Genomic DNA, 11,070 nt, shown 5'->3' with positions numbered 1-11,070 from the left:
AGAACTCCTTTAAGAACAGATGTGCATCTGGGTTTTAGAATGAACGCTGGACCCGGAGGCAGACACTGGAAACCTATGACTAATATTGAAATAATATTCACAGACAGTTGTCATGGCAGCCTGCTCATTCTGCACAAAATAGAACTCACTGCATTTTAACGGGATTTAGCAAAGGAAAGCTGCTAGCCTGCAGACAGCCTCTAACTGAGTTAAACAACCTATTAATTGGTTTTGGTTTTATTATTATATATAGCCTTCAGACTGTACCCTAACTGTATCCAAAAAATCACAAACACTTAAAATCAGTAATACAAACAGATAAGATGATCTTTGTTTAACACCTCCACCACTCTTGAAATCTTCCCATCAGACTATGAGGAAAGCTTAGAGGCAAGTCCCATTGTGTGCACAGCTGAATCCACTTAAATCTAAAGACAGTAAGTTTGGTGGAAGTGGAGTGAAATTTCATTTCCGTCACCAATTAGCATTGGCTGGACGCATAGTCCCAGGGGAGTGACTTTAGAAACTGGAGGCATCTCAAGTCATATAAATAAGGGAGGGGGAGACAAAGTATTTTCAGCTGATCTGTTTCTCTCTTGAGCGGCTATCAAATCTAAGCTCATTGAATGTGATTGCAGGTGATTTTGTAGATTATATATAGCTGGTGTTGAGGGGAATACTACACGAGGCCATCTTTCCTTTTAGACAGGCTTTTGCATATCACCCTGCCCCTCTGCCTTCTCTTTTGAGTTTCTTCTTTAAGAAAGAAGAGACAGGGTCTAATTAAAATTCAGTAACATCCAAAGTTAGGAAAAGCCACATCAAGCCATTATCATCCATTAATATCTTGGAATAAATCAGTCCTTTGGGTTAATTAATGTTCTTCAAACTCCTTGAGATGGGGCCATGTCATACACTTAAAAAAACAAAAAACAAAAAATTCCCACACTACCAAACACTGAGCTCCTAGACATACTGCAGGTATGTGACAATAAACAACTTCAATCAAGGGACTGGGACACTGAGGAGCAGTCCCTCAGTAGCTGGTGGGCAGATTAAAGACATTGTCAAAATGGTATAGGAGAGAAATGTGGAAATGCTGAATCAGTAGTGATTGTATTTTCCCTCATATAACTGAAACTCCCACTAAACAGTAGCATTAAAGATTAGGGATTTTACTTTTCACATATAACCAGGAGTCTGGAAGTAGTAAATTTGGGGCTGGGACCCAGGTACCTTCCTTCTTTCTGCTGAGCAATGTAGCTTTCTTCTTCATAACTGTCAACTCATGGTCACAAAATGGCTGCTCTCCCTCGAGCATCACATTTGCATTCTGAGGAGAAAGTGAAGCTAAGGGCAAAATGGGGCATACCAGCTGAGTCTACCTCCTTTTAAAGAAATGGTTTTGTAAACCCAACTACTTCCATACAAGTCATTGGCCAGAACTGTGTCACACAGTCTCTTCTAGCTGTAAGCGAACCTGGGAAATCAAACTGTTTTAGCTGGACACATTGCTGAGTCAAACAAAATCAGGCAGTGCAGTGTAGAGGTTAAATACAGCCTATAGAGCCAGATGGCCTGGGTGTTAAAACCCCACTCCTTTATTTACTACCTGTGTGACTTAGTTACCTAATTATTCTGTGCTTTGGTTTTCTCATCTGTAAACTAAGCATAGTAACAATACCTTTCTCACAGGGTTCTTGTGAGGATTAAATGCGTTAATATGAGTAAAGAGTTTGAATAGTCTCTAATACATAGCAAGCATTATAGAAATGTTTATTCTTCTTATTTTTATTACCGACAAAAAGAAGAATGGATATTGAATAAGCAACTAGCAGTATCTGCCACAGATGTGTTGCCCACTCTGTAACCTCAACCTTCCTGGTTACTGTAATACGTGGGAACAAGTGCCCTGCTGCATCTGAGAACTGATGGCTGCCCGGGACGTCGGAAAACCAAAGCCCTGACCTGCCAAAGCGGCGATTCCCATGACCATCAGCCTCTTTTCACATTTCCTGGGAACTGAGGGCAACAAAACTTTCCAGTGTCTGAGCCAGGGAAGCACTGCCAGCCACTGCAGTGATGCCCAACATTTTAGACATGAACCATCAGGACTCCTTCAGTTGCAAGAGTCAGTAAACCCGACTCCCACTGGCCTAAGCAAAACTGGAAATGCACCCTTCAAATAGCTGAAGAGTCAACAAGTATACTTAAGGTCTGACTTGGTCGAGGCCTTAAATGATAGCACCTGGTAGCTGTTTCTCAGCTCTAATCCCTCGCTGTTGGCTCCATTCTCAGGCTTCAGGCAGGCAGCCGATGTCTTCCAGACTTTGTGGTCACCCACACTATCTTCTCAACATCCTCCCTATGTTTTGGTAATTCCCCACATCTGAGTCCTCGAAGGAGAAACAAGAAATTTGCTTTTCCAGCCTCTCTCATAGCAGGAGCACAGGTATGTGACCTAGGCTCTGCCAGAGACCTAAATTTAGAAAAGGGCAACACAAGGAGTCAAGGGGTTATGAAAGCCATCCTCTGCCAAAGTTAGTGGCAGAAGGGTCCAGTTTGCAGATACAGCAGTGATAGAGACTCTGGGCCCCATCACTGGCTTGCATTGCTAATTCTGTATTCAGGAGGGGCAGCAGTGGGCAGGCATCTTTGATGGTGCAGCCCCGCAGTGAGATTTAGACATTATTCCTGGCTTTGGAATCTCCAAAGCCTTCTCGGAGAGCCTGTGGGCCACTGTATATCCTTTAATAAACTCATTTTCTTCTTAAACTAGTAAGAATGTTGAATCAGCTTAGGTGATGTTATACCCCAAATCTTAGTAGTTTACACTTATCAAGGTTTATTTTTCACTCCTGTTCCTGCGCAGGTTGGCTGCAGTTCTATTAACATGTGGTCTTCCCTGTAAGACTCAGGCCAACCTCTCTCTGGGGCACTGCTGTATTCATAACAAAGGGGAAACATCAAAGCAGCACCCTACAAGCTGGCTCTTCACACCTGTGCTTGGAAGTGAGGCGCATCGCTTCTGCCCACACCCAACTGGCAAAAGTCAGTCACTCGGTCAAGACTATCAGTGGGGCAACTGTGTAAAAATCCCACGTAGGGAAGAGCAGTAAATATTTTGGGCAAGAAGGTTCTGCTGTAGGCAACTCAGAGCCCCGTCTGATACAATGCAATAATCAGATGGCAGCAGAACCTCCAGCCTCTGGATTAGCTCATGTTGAGTCCAGGGTGAACACGGAAATGTCTCTTCTCAGGAATTCACACAAAGGCCCAGGATTAGCTGTGATTGGGACTGACCTGGCGTGAGCCATTCCCCAACCCTGAACAGATACATTCAAGACATATTCATTGAGTGGTTACTATGTACTAGGCGCTACTTAGGTTCTGTGGAATACAGCAGTGAACAAAACCAAATCCATGCCTCATGGAACTTTCATTCTAGTTGAGAATGACAGGGGACAGACAATATCTAGAAATAAGTAAATATCTAGAAAATTAGATAGCGATAAGCACTGTAGAGAAAAATAAAGCAGGAAAGGGGGATACTGAGTTTCCAGGGTGAAGGGGAAAGGAAAATAGCAATTTTTAAATAGGGCAGTCAGGAAAGGCCTCACTGAGAAGATATTTGGGCAAATACCTGAGCAAGATGAGACAGCAAGCAATGGGGCGACCTAGGGAAAGAGCAGTAAAGGCTGCGAGAACAGCAGGTGCAAAGGCCCTGAGGCAGAAGAGTCCTACTGTGTTTGAAGAACAGCAAGCAGGCAAGTGTGGTCTTGTAAAGGCAATGTAATAGGATATATGATCAGAGAGGTAATAAATGGAAGATCAGATCATGTAGGGCCTTGCAAGCCACTGTAAGGCTCTGGCTCTCTTTCTAGTTAAGGTGGGGAGCTATTGAAGGGTTTTGAGCAGAAGTGACATGATCTAACTTAGGTCTTAAAAGGATCACTCGGGCTTCCCTGGTGGCGCAGTGGTTGGGAATCTGCCTGCCAATGCAGGGGACACAAGTTCGAGCCCTGGTCTGGGAGGATCCCACATGCCGTGGAGCAACTGGGCCCGTGAGCCACAACTGCTGAGCGTGCGCGTCTGGAGCCTGTGCTCCGCAACGGGAGAGGCCGCAATGGTGAGGGGCCCGCGCACCGGGATGAAGAGTGGCCCCCGCTTGCCGCAGCTGGGGAAAGCCCTCGCACGGAGACAAAGACCCAACACAGCCAAAAATAAATAATAAATAAATTAAAAAAAAAAAAGTTGTAATAATTCCTAAGTTTAAAAAAAGAAAAAAAAAAAAGGATCACTCTGGCTACTGTGTGGAGAATAGTCTGTAGGGAGAAAATGGCAGAAGCCGGGAGGCCAGAATATGAGGTTCTCGACAATGATCCAGACAAAAAGTGATGCTGGCTTTGATTAGTATGGTAGCAGGGCAGATGGTAGAAAGTGATTAGATTCTAGATAGATCTTGAAGGTGTAGCCAATAGGATTCGCTAGTGAGATTAGATTTGAAGTGTGAGGGGAAAAAAAGAATCAAGTATGATTTCTTCCATTTTTCTCTACGTTTTAGGCCTAAATAACTGGAAAGATGAGCTTGCCCTTATCTGAGACAAGGAAGACTGAGAAAGGAGAGGGGGTGGAGATCGGGAGTTTAGACACAGACAGAATAGGACTGAGATACCTATTAGACATTTAAATGGACATGTATAGCAGGTAGATTTGGAGTTTGGGAGAAAAGTCTGGACTAGAGATATAAATTTGGAATACATCTAGGTTACAGACCATATTTAAAGCCATTAGATTAAATGAGGTCACCAGAGTGGTGAGAATGAATAGAAAAGTCCACGAACTGAGACCTGTGGAACACCCATGTTTAGAGGTCAAAGAGATGAGATCCAGCAAAGGTGACTGAGAAGGGTGACTGGTGAGGTAGGAAGCAAAAATCAGGAGAGGGTGGCATCCTAAAAGCTGGGAGGGGAAAGTGCTTCCAAGAGGAGGAGAGGAACCGGAGAGAGCACCTAAAGACACATTTTCTAAGAGTTTTGCTATAAAGGAGAGCAGAGAAATGGGAGTAGTTGAGGCAGCAATGAGATTAAGAGATTATTTTTTAATGATGAGAAAAAAATTACAGTATGGGACTTCCCTGGTGGTGCAGCGGTTAAGACTCCGAGCTCCCAACGCAGGGGGCCTGGGTTCAATCCCTGGTTGGGGAACTAGATCCCACGTGCATGCCGCAACTAAGAGTTCACATGCCACAACTAAGGAGCTGGCAAGCCACAACTAAGGAGCCCACCGGTCGCAACTAAGACCTGGTGCAACCAAATAAATAATAAATAAAATTAAAAAAAAAATTACAGCATGTTTGTATGCTGACGGGAATGATCCAATAGAGGAGGTAAATAAAGATGCAGGAGAGGGACTTCCCTGGTGGTGCAGTGGTTAAGAATCTGCCTGCCAATGCAGGGGACATGGGTTCGAGCCCTGGTCCGGGAAGATCCCACATGCCGCGGAGCAACTAAGCCCATGTGCCACAACTACTGAGCCTGCGCTCTAGAGCCCGCAAGCCACAACTATGGAACCTCAGTGCCACAACTACAGAAACTCAGTGCCACAACTAATGAAGCCGGCGTGCCTAGAGCCTGTGCTCTGCAACAAAGAGAAGCCACCACATTGAGAAGCCCGCGCACCGCAACGAAGAGCAGCCCCCACTTGCCGCAACTAGAGAAAGCCCACGTGCAGCAATGAAGACCCAATGCAGCCAAAAATTTAAAAAAATTTTTTAAATAAAATAAAATTAAAAAAAATAATAGTAATAAATAAATAAATAAAGATGCAGGAGAAAGAGGGGAGTTGTTGCAGGGCTTTCCTTGAGTAGGCAAGCGCAGGTGGAGGGCTGGGTGTCAACAGGAACTCAGACAAGTCATCTAGGGCAGTTCTTAACCATGGCACGATTGACATTTGGGGCCCAGTTATTTCTTGTGGTGGGTGGCTGTTCTGTGCGCTGCAGAATGTTTCACTACATCCCTGGTCTCTACGCACTAGATGCCAGTAGCACACTAACCCCGACAGCCCAGAGCGTCTCCAGACATCGGCAGATAGCCCCCAAGATTTTGCCCCCTCCCCCAGGGAACATTTTGGGTTCTCACAACTCGGGGAATGGTGCTATGGCCATCTAGTGAGTCGAGGCCAGGGATGCTGTGCAACATCCTACAATACACAGGACAGCCCCCCACGACAGAGTTACCCGGTCCCAAATGTCAACAGGGCTGTGGTAGGAAATCCCTGATCTAGAGGCAGGGCCCTGGTCTAGATCTAGGAGGGCACAGATGCAGGCAGGTGAGCAGATGTGGGGCTTACCTGTGGAAGTTCTCTTCAGGTTGCTTGCATTTTTTTTTCACTGAAATAAGGAAGCAAGGTCATCAGCTGTAGGTGAGGTTGGGGAAGGAGGTACAGGAAGTATAGGGAGAGAAGACATGAACCTGTCCTCTAAGTGAGGTGGAAAATGAATGGACAGGGAAAGTAGACATGATTCTAGGCCGCATTAAGAACACATTTGAGGTACTTACTCAAGAATTTAATGTGAAACCAGTAGGCCTGAAGGTGTGTTCCTCCTGGGGCCATATTCAGAGGTGGAGTGGGGAAACAGGTGGATTTAACAGACTGGTTTTGCCAACAAGTACAAGCAACAAAGGGGCAAAGGAGTGATAAAAATGACCACAGGACTTGAACTGGGTAAGAAGACTGAGGGGTGTAATTAACTATGAAAAGGTAGGTGGGCAAAAAGTAACGAATACCCATTCCAACAGGCTAGTTTCAAATGTTTTGATGAGCCGTAAAAGGGGAAAAATAAGGTGAACTCTGCCATACTAAGGTAACCACTCACTTTCCTTAGTAAATACTTGAATATACACTGAAAGACAAAGTACAATCATTTCTAAATGAAATCAGGTCAATGGAGCTTCCTAAGTCAGCTTGGTGTTTGGGGCCATGGTTTCCTTGGTTGACGAAAGCCAAACCATCAGTGAAGGAAGCCATCAGTGAGGAAACCATCAGTGAAGCCAAACGCTGGGGAAAGCCACACTAAACACCTGAGAAATCAGAGGACTCAAAAAGTTTGAAGTGACTTCTAGTCTTTATTTGCTAGTTTGTTTATTTCTCTGGTAGTTGTTCAGATGATTATGGGCAGACCCGGGGGTGACAGGCCTCACAAATCTGACTGAACAGACTAAAGTGCCAGGGGAAACTGTGGCCAGCTGCCGCACTAGCCATGACGCTGGTGGTATCAAGGTGAAAGTCATCAACAGCGGTTTACGACAGGCTCTTAGTTCTGGCTTTTAGGGATTTCATTTAAAAATTACAAAAGACAAAAAAGGTATCCACTTCCTCACTGGCATGCATACAAAATATTACAAGAGACCAATGGCACTTATGGGAACAACATGTAGCCTCTATGAACAAGGGCCTCCCCAAATCACTTAGGTATCAGAAAACTGAGTATGAGCCCAGCCCTGCCACTCACCAGCAGAATGGTCTCGGCAAGGCATTCGAACTCTTCGGCTTCAACTTCTTCAGCTGAAAAATGGAGATAGTAATACTTACCATGGCTACCTCACAGGAATGTATGTGAAAGTGCTTTGTAAACCATATTGCACTTTACTAGCAACAGAGATTGTGAATACACCTTGAAGGCAGCAGAGGAGTGGAACAAAAGTCTCCCTCCTTTTTGCTAAAGGCAGAATCCTGTGCTGCGTGCATCAGAGGTGTACCAGCCTCTTTTCTTTGTGTGGGAACCTGGCCAAAGCTTGCACGTGGCGAACCCACCCTTATAGCAAGGGCAGACAGAAAGCTCGAGGAGGGACAAAGTATTCCCTAGAGACAAACCAAAACACGACTGGTGAGTGTAATTTTAGGCCCAATTCTTGACAGCCTTGTTTTGAACTGACAAGGGTTTGGCAACGGGTGAAATGTACTGATTACTGGGCATCATGGGAGTCATTATGGCTCACTGACTAGCAGGAAACATGGAGTTTTCATGAATTCACCCTCTGGCTAGTGGCTGTCCACCCATGGTCATCTCATGGCTCACAACCTAAGCGTCAAGTGCTCAAGAGGCCTCTCGAAACCTATCAACAAAAAGGCATTCTGGAAGGGGTCCATGATGAACATTACAGGGAGCTAACTAGGATATAGGAAACCTGGTACTAAAGAACCTAAGCCAGCCTGCCTCTAACTATTTCTGTGGAAAAATTTACATGGCAGATAAGTGCCTCCATTTTCCCAACCCGGAAAGTAGAGATAACATTTAGACCCAGAGGGGAAAGGGGGTGTCTAGTCCAGCCCATGCATTTCACAAAGGGGGATACAGAGGCTTGGAAAGTGAACTGATGTTCAAGAGTACACAGCTAGTGAGTAGCCAAGGCAGCGCTAGAATCCACATCACCACCCCGGGATTAGTGCGCCTTCCACCCACCTGTTTCTTCCAGGGGCCTTCCCAGGAAGACAGGAGCTGGCTGAAGGGGTTGCTTTCATACAATTAGTATCACTTCTCCATCATTCTGCCAGCCTCAAAGGAAGACGCCTGGGAAAAGGACAGCCGCAGCCTTCAGCCACTCCAACTCACTACTGAAAGAGCCACCCCCCACGCACCCAAATGGTTTCAAGTGAGTTTTCAAGCTTGAGGATGGCGAGCAATCCCAGGATGGTGACGAAGATCCATCCAGAAGCACTGGGGAGGGCAAACGGCACCGACAATGGAAACCAAGAAACGATACCATACAGGCGCCCTTCGTAATGGAGGGTCCCAGCACCTTATCGGGACCACAGTCCTGGAAGCACAGGGGCAGGCTCATGGGCTGCACTCTCACGGGCCCGCGCTGCGTTTAATGCTCTGCTGTCATGGTTGTGGAATTCTCAATAACTTATGCAAGGAACCTGATATTTTCATTTTGCATTGGGCCCCTCAAATCTAGCGGCCGGTCCTGCTTCCCCCTCCCCGCGCCAGCCAAAGAGACGGCCTGTTTATACCGGCCTCCTCACCCCTCCCCTACCCCAGACAAATAAGATCAAACAAAAGCCCAGTAATTTTTAGCCCCTCTGGGGCTTCGGAAGGGGAAGAATGTTGTGGAAAAGGTCAGGGGACCATTAAGAGCCTGTATCCTCGGGGAAGAGGCAGACTGACCAGCTGCCTTTTCCAGCCCTGGCAAAATAAAGGCCAATATAAAAATGACCCCCCAGCCCACCCCCCCAGCCCCGCGCTGCCTGAATCTTCGGCTCCTTGTGGTGCTCCTGTGCGCCCTGCTCCGGACTCAAGGCTTCCAACGCTGCCGGAAGCGGCTCAGTGTGCCCGTGGGGAAAGTGGGGAAGTGCGGGTCCCTCACAGGCTGAGGGAAGCTGCCAAAAGGGGCCGCGCCCCGGGCACTGTCCCCTTCCGCCCACCGGGCCGACCTCGCCGACGCCCCGGCTGCGGGAAAGTTTGGGGAAGGGTGACTAGTGGGGCGGCGCTCTCGCCAGGAGGGTAACCCCTCGCCCCGGCCTCTCCGTGGTCGCAGGGGCGACGAGTCCGGCGGGGAGGGAGGACGAGCGACCCAGACGCCGGAGCCGGAGCCAGCCACCTGGCCACGAACACCAAATCTCGCAGGCGGCGCGGGGCCACGGCGGGGGTGGAGTTACGGCGGATGGGCGGGGTTTCAGCCGAGGAGGCGGTTCTCATGTGACACTATGAATAAAGTAACGATAAAAGAAATTCGTGAGGGGGTTCCATAGTGTAGTGGTTATCACGTCTGCTTTACACGCAGAAGGTCCTGGGTTCGAGCCCCAGTGGAACCAAGCTTAAGAAGCTGATTTTTCACTCTTTATTTAAAGAAGTGCTTTTCTTTCTCCCATTAATTTTTTTTTTTTTAATCTTTGCCTACTTTTTGGAATGTTTTTATCGCAGAAGCGTAATGACAGATAGCCACTCCTCCCATCCCCGCCGCCCTCGCCCGACCTAGGAAACAGCAGAAGTGGGGGCCTGGCCGTGTTGTAGTCCCGAGGGCGACCCCGCCCCGCCAGGGTCCTACCCCCACCTCTCCTTCGGTGCTCCGGGGCGACCTCGGGAAATCCGGCGCTCGTGGGAACCAAGATCACCCAGCACGGCCCCTTCCTTACAAACCAGGGCAGGCCGGCCCTCCAAAGCCTCCAACTAAAATTTGGCAGTACAGCGGTGCTTTGACTGCAGTTAAATTATTAAAGGTTTATTATTATTAAAGTTTAATTTTTTCATTAAACTCTAAAATACAGAGCGGAGAAAAAAATAGTTCTTTTCTTTCTAGTACTGCAGTAGGGTTTGTTAAATAGACCTTTGTCTGTTTAATGAAGAATCCATACATAGTATAGAATAAGCGTCAGGCTTGTGGACACCCCCAAAATGCTGATTGAATGAGTAAACTTTAGTTCCTTTTTGTTCCTCTGTATTAGTTCATTACAGCTTCGCTTTGGGGGGTTATTATTATCTTTTCAATATTGACCTTTTTCATCTTTGACCACAGGAGTGAAGTAAAGGTCTCTGGGACCCTGGGGGATTGAGGTGAAAAAGGTCAAGAGCTAAAGTGGTGGCCAAGAACTAAAGAGGGAAGCGGATTAATGTACAGCATGGTGATTACAGTTAACAATATTGTATACTTGAAATTTGCTAAGAGAGTGGATCTTAAATTTTCTCACCAGACACACAAAAAATGGTTACTTTGTGAGATAATGGATGTGTTAACTAACCTTATTGTGGTAATCATTTTGCAATATATATGTATACGAAAAAAAAAGGGAAGGGGAAACTCAGTATTTTTCTTTGAGTTTTTTCCACATAGTTTTGTTCATACAGTGGGTAAATTTGTGTCCTTTTCTAACTCAGGAGTATAACACATGATTGTCCTTTTTATTACAATCACTTCATTAACTTTTTTTTTTAAACCTTCTTAACCGTTTTTAAGTGTATAGTTCCAAAATGCTAAGTAAAGTCACACTGTTGTGAAAAAGATCTCCAGAACTTTCTTATCTTGGAAAACTGAAGCTCTGTATCCATTAAACAACTCCCCTCCCCAC

The 11,070-nt window shown here is 46.3% G+C and overlaps 1 long non-coding RNA gene and 1 other non-coding gene across 2 annotated transcripts; one reads left to right on the top strand and one right to left on the bottom strand.

Annotated features, from left to right (window-relative positions):
• Positions 1 to 6,359: 6,359 nt before the first annotated feature.
• On the bottom strand, positions 6,360 to 8,541 carry LOC133082747 (uncharacterized). Its single transcript, XR_009698987.1, has 3 exons — positions 8,465 to 8,541; positions 7,514 to 7,566; positions 6,360 to 6,391 (listed from the first exon to the last, which is right to left on the bottom strand). It is a non-coding gene; the product is annotated as an uncharacterized LOC133082747 (long non-coding RNA).
• Positions 8,542 to 9,746: 1,205 nt separating this feature from the next.
• Positions 9,747 to 9,819, top strand: TRNAV-UAC (transfer RNA valine (anticodon UAC)). The gene has a single exon. It is a non-coding gene; the product is annotated as a tRNA-Val (tRNA).
• The last annotated feature ends 1,251 nt before the right edge of the window (positions 9,820 to 11,070 follow it).

The sequence above is a fragment of the Eubalaena glacialis genome, chromosome X, assembly GCF_028564815.1.
Source record: "Eubalaena glacialis isolate mEubGla1 chromosome X, mEubGla1.1.hap2.+ XY, whole genome shotgun sequence".
NCBI lineage: Eukaryota > Metazoa > Chordata > Mammalia > Artiodactyla > Balaenidae > Eubalaena > Eubalaena glacialis.
The sequence above is the reverse complement of the archived record's forward strand: the minus strand, read 5'-3'. Positions and strand labels throughout refer to the sequence as shown.